This window comes from Nymphaea colorata, chromosome 6 (assembly GCF_008831285.2).
Source record: "Nymphaea colorata isolate Beijing-Zhang1983 chromosome 6, ASM883128v2, whole genome shotgun sequence".
Taxonomy (NCBI): Eukaryota; Viridiplantae; Streptophyta; class Magnoliopsida; order Nymphaeales; family Nymphaeaceae; genus Nymphaea; species Nymphaea colorata.
Window position 1 is genome coordinate 24,669,278 of NC_045143.1, and position 5,627 is coordinate 24,674,904.

A 5,627-nucleotide genomic window follows, 5' to 3' on the forward strand; every position below is an offset into this window, starting at 1 on the left:
TTCAGCTGTCTAATATTAAATGTGTGTGTGTGTGTATATATATACACACACAATATCATGTAAACAATAAAGTGGAGTAAATCTAATTTCAAGTCTTAAAGAAATCAATCTGAAGTGAATCTGGTTTCAAATAAAGAAGGGAAAAGTTTTAGAAAAAAAAGTTGAAATCCTACGCCGCAGAAAAAAATTGACATAAACCATACATTTGTGATTTGATAAAAGACAATTACAGAAGGAACTGAAAAGACGAGACTGATATGAGGTCCACTGACTTGAGAAAAACTTGTCACTGTTTCTCAAGGCTTCATGGTTGCCATAAATAAGGACAAATATCTATGCACAAAAGCCATAGTTCATGTATCTTACGTCAAAAATCCGTTTTAAGTCCTATAATGTACGTAGGGGAGAAAGGAAATAATCTCTTTTTAGAGAAAGGAAATAATCTCTTTTTATAAGTCCTATAATGTAGGGGACAAAGGAAATAATCTCTTTTTGGAAAAAGGAAATAATCTCTTTTTATGTGAAGTTCTTCTTCTGCAAGATAAGTGTAAAACAAAGGGAATGCGGCAACCAATTTCAAATCTAGATTCATTTTGCACTAAAATTTTGAAAGAACTTAAATTTGTAGCATTAATGTTTTGAAATGGTTTACACGCAATGGTTTTCCACTAGTGACATGTTCAAAATGAGTATAATATTATTTCTTTTACTCATATAGTTGGCTTCCAATTATTTAACATCTTAAATTAGGTCATGTAATTTTTAGTAGCATCCATAATATGGATAAACTTGGTTTGCTTGTTGTATTAAACTTGATGATAATCTTAAATGCAAACTTGCATATATACTTAATTTCTTTTCTTTAGGGTAAAATGAATGGTAAAATTGCACGAACTAGTTCACTACTATATAGACTACATTTACTCTTCCATTGGTAGCAGAAATGTTATGATTTTTATACAAGGTTATATAAAATTTTGTTATGTTGATATAATGAATTACAAGCATGAAGTGTTACTATAATTGTTTTTTTACCCATATCATAGTCTAAGAAAACACGTTTTTTTAAAAAAAGGGGAAAAAAACGATAAATTAAATGGCCATTTAAAACTTAAAAAAAACGTTAAAAACAAAAAAACACTTTTTAATGTGTTTTTTTTTATATTTTTCAGTTTTTTTAATGCCAATAGATTTTTTTTATTTTTTATTTTTATTTGTTGCAAATTTACTTATTTTGTGATGTTTGTGTTATTAGTTTCTCACTTCTTTTATTTTCTCCCCATTTTTAGTTTTTTTTTTTCAATTTTAAAAATTTATCGTATTTTTCTTTTTTTTAAGCTCACCGTATTATACAAAAAAAAAAACCTCGCCGTTTAAAACTCCAAGGCGTTATTTGTGACTCTGTTCCATATAAAGCACAACGTAGATCTAAAACACAAATAGTAAGTTGATGACTGATCAATGGGGGAAATATTTTGCTAATGAATTTAACGTAGACCGAATATTTTGTCAAATTAATGGTGCAAAAACTCTACAATTGAATGAAGTAGTTGAAAGGAAAAGTAAAACTTTTGTATACATGAATGACATGTTTTAAAGACCGGACCACATGCCAATTTTTGGGGAGGAACTTTACGGTCTCTTATATTTTGAACGAGTATCTTATTTTAAATTTGACAAGATCCCCTTATGAATTAATGGTATAGAAGAAAACATTAGCTAAATTGTTTTTCATATTTGAGCTGACTTATGGTATACTTCTCAAAGAAAAAAGAACAAAATTGGACTTTTAAGTTTACCTTTATAATTGGATATGCTGAACACTTGATATTAATAATGATATAATTATAGAATCAACAATTGTTTCTTTGAACAAAGATGCTTTCTGCTCAACCATCTATACTAGAATCGGTTTTTGCAGAAGTGAATCCTGAGAAACACAATTATGTCGACAAACAAATTGGCCTAAATATGATAAACAAATTAGAAAATCAACTGACTATAGCTAAACTAATTGTAGCTGAATTTTATATATTATTTACTGGAAGATAATCTTGTATCTCTTCAAGAAGCTATGACTTTTAGAGATATAGCCTCACAGAAAGAATTTGTGAGAACCATCCACGGGCCCCAGCGGAAGCAAAATGTAATATATGTGTAAAAGATGAAAAAAGTCAAAAGGATTAGGGTTTCATTCCACTCCAGACCAATTACGATTGATTCATAAACTCATATTTATAGGCTGAGTAAAGCCATGGATCTGGATCCAAATAAAAGAAAATAACAAATATATGCCCAAATAAAAACTGGATCATTTGCTTATGCTCCACTCCTACATCAGAGATAATGGTTAAAGTTTCCCAGCTAGGATCCTGGAGCTGGTTAGCCAAGACAGTTAATAAGCAAGGGTCTCCTGCCCCTAGTCAAGGTGTAGATGTAGGTAACGAGCAGGAAGAGGGGTGTTACTTGTGCCTATCATTGTGGTAGAGACAAAAAAATGCATCAACTATTGGCCACTTCTAAAATTGCACAAAAAACCACTCGCTTTAAATTCGAAATATAACCTCAAATAGCTAAAGTTTATTGTTTAAGCTCTACAATCCATAAGGAGTCATCTATAGTTTCTTTCTAAGTGAGAGGCATAGGTGTTTCATCATACCAGCTAAAGAAAGCAAAAGCTCCTAACCCCTTGTCTCCTAAGAGTACAAGGCCTGATTTTAATTTGGTACCTTATGGTGCCGCCCCCACTATGCATCAACTGACGTGTTAGTGGGCCCATGTTATAAGGGGTTGACACCTCATGAATTCAAAACAGAAACTGGCTGCCTACTAACCCTTGTCCCAGGGGTGGAGCTAAAATTTTTTTCAAGGGCGGGCCAAACAGTACAATATCAGATCCAGGTAGGATCAAACTAAACCCAAATCTAAAAAATACATTGCACAGATAAAATTTTTTAATTTTTTCAATGTATTTTTTTTTAGTTGGGGTGGGGCCATCGCCTAGGTGGCCCCCACCCTCCGACCCTACCTCCAATTGTAGCGATAGTTTTCAGACATATATAAGCCTTTTAGATTGAAGCTAGAGGTTTATTGGTGTAGACATCTTTAGTAAACTGTCTATGTAGAAAAGCATTTTGGGCGACTTAACGACGGTAACATAAGAAAAAGCAGAATTTAGCAAGCATGTGGGCCCGCCAGTCCTCCACCAGGAACTAGCAGCCCCACCAATGTCAGTGGATGCTACCGGTGGTGTCCTTGGTTTGGCATACGTGGGAGGGATGGAGAAGATAGGTGGAATAATCCATCTATCTATGCCGCCACCGCCTGGCGCCTCACCACCATTGCATTAGAATTGTGTTCAATCACACCCACCTGATGCTTTGCAATTGAACGACAGCAATTAGATGAAACTCAAGATGGCTGGAGGATTTCAGCCTCTCTCGCTCTTGCCGTCTTTTTCCCTTGCGCAATACATATGTAGTGATTTGTAAATACCAAACCACTTGGGTAAGAAACAAAAGCCAGAGATCACTTAAATTTGTTTTCAAAATTGTTTTAAACAAAATTTGAACATCCTATTGTGTTCATAAACATCAATTTAGTACAAATTATATTTTAATTCAAATTATTTTTGTAAAAAAATTGATTTTTCTACCATCATAATTTTGATACAATAAGAGTCGTTCAATTTTTTATTATTAAAAAAAATTACTAAAGTAACGAAATGACTAATAATGCATGTTCTTCATCACATCACTCTTGATATTAAATCTAAAAGATTATATTACAAAAAAAAAACTCTTTAATATTTACTTTTATTGGGTCTGGTTTTTGTCTCTTAAGACAGTGGTCTGGTATTTATGAATCTCTTCTCTATCTCTAGAAAAATTGAAATCAGCCAGCTACTTTGATGATCAGATGGTTTTTTTTTTTTAATTTTACGACGCTAAAAATCATTTCAATTGGTGCATTCTATGGATAAAAACCATGGACCATCAACTGCTGTCATGGAATGCACCATTTACTATGATTCTTAGTGTCACAAGATATAAGAAAGTCATCCAGTCATAGAAGTTGGATGGTTGATTTCAATATATGTATATATATAGTGTGCATCGCCGATACACACCACATGGTCAGGTAGCTAATGTGGCGGCTGATACGCCTCCCTTAAAAAGTTAGCCGATATGACGCCAAATCATCTCATGTCCGCCAACGGCCCAACACATTCTTGTATTGACTAATAACTAATTTAAAAATATTCACCCAATTCGAATTTTCAATCCTTTTAAAAGTAAAAGCATATGTTTTCAAGGTCTCCAATATAAGAGGACAACCAAAATTTTAAATAGTGATTTCAACATCTTATCTATGGAGAAATGCCTAGCCTTGCATATATTTTTTTAGCAGCAAAGGTTTGTTGCAGTTATATATGTCTTCACTTGCAAAGGCAATTCATAACTATAAAATCTTCATGGTGCAAATGCTCTGCCACCTTGTTCACTTAGTGGCAATCATATGTGCAGCACTGCAGATTTTCCTTGGCACAAACAGTGAGGTACTCGAGACCTTTTAACAATTTTGTCCTGGTTGGCATTCTACCATGTGCTGGTGTTTGGCTGCTGGGAGTCTGGAACTCTGTCTTCTTTGGAACACATTGCTCCAATAAAGAATGAAGCGTATTAAACACCAGAAAGAAGAAGGAGAACAACTTGTTCTCCTGTTCTAAAAGAACAAAAAATCTTCTTTCATGACCATTAATTAGCATTTGAATCCTGTTTACTTTACTAAATCTGTCCAAATGCATTTATTCTCATTGGGGATCATATCAAGTTGATTTGTTTGTATTATATATGCAATTAGCTTTGTGAAAGCAACTATTATGGCTTTTATGGTTTAGTATCCAAAATGATTTCTATCAAGGGATAGACTGGCTCTTTTTACCTAAATTGAGTTTTCTTGACCACTTCAACAGTCCCCAAGGGCCAAGCCATGGTAGGCCCGCATGGGCCCTAACCCCACCTTACTTTTTTTTTAATTTACATGTAAATTCAAGAAAATTTCATTTATTCTATATAAAATTTTTGAAAATTGATAGTTCGGCCCTAGTCAAAATTTATAAATTTTACTTCGACCCCTTCATGAAAAATTTCTAGCTCCGCCCCTGACAGGCCCCAACCTGATAAGGAAAAGTGAAGGATGAACTAATGTTGTAAAATTTGGATTTGGTTGTGTGTCAAAAGCCTAACAATGTGCATATGGACATACATATCAGCCTTATCACATGGACACCATACCCATGTCGACACTGCTATGCCAGGAAATCGGACACATTGCTTTTTTGAATTGTTGGTATATTTCTGTACAATAATTTTATATTTTAGAAATAGAAATAATGAATATATGTATTTGTTTGCTTAAAATCTTATTATTGCACATAAACACCACTTCCTTCTTTCATGTATATACAAATATATACATATGCGTATGTTGTTTCTGTGCATCTAAGTTTTTCTGAAAATTTCTTGTACCAATGACTACACATATACCCATATCTGCACCCATGTGACATAGTATATCAGCTTTATCCTTTAGTCTGTATCGGCCAAAGGGCCGCATAACAATGC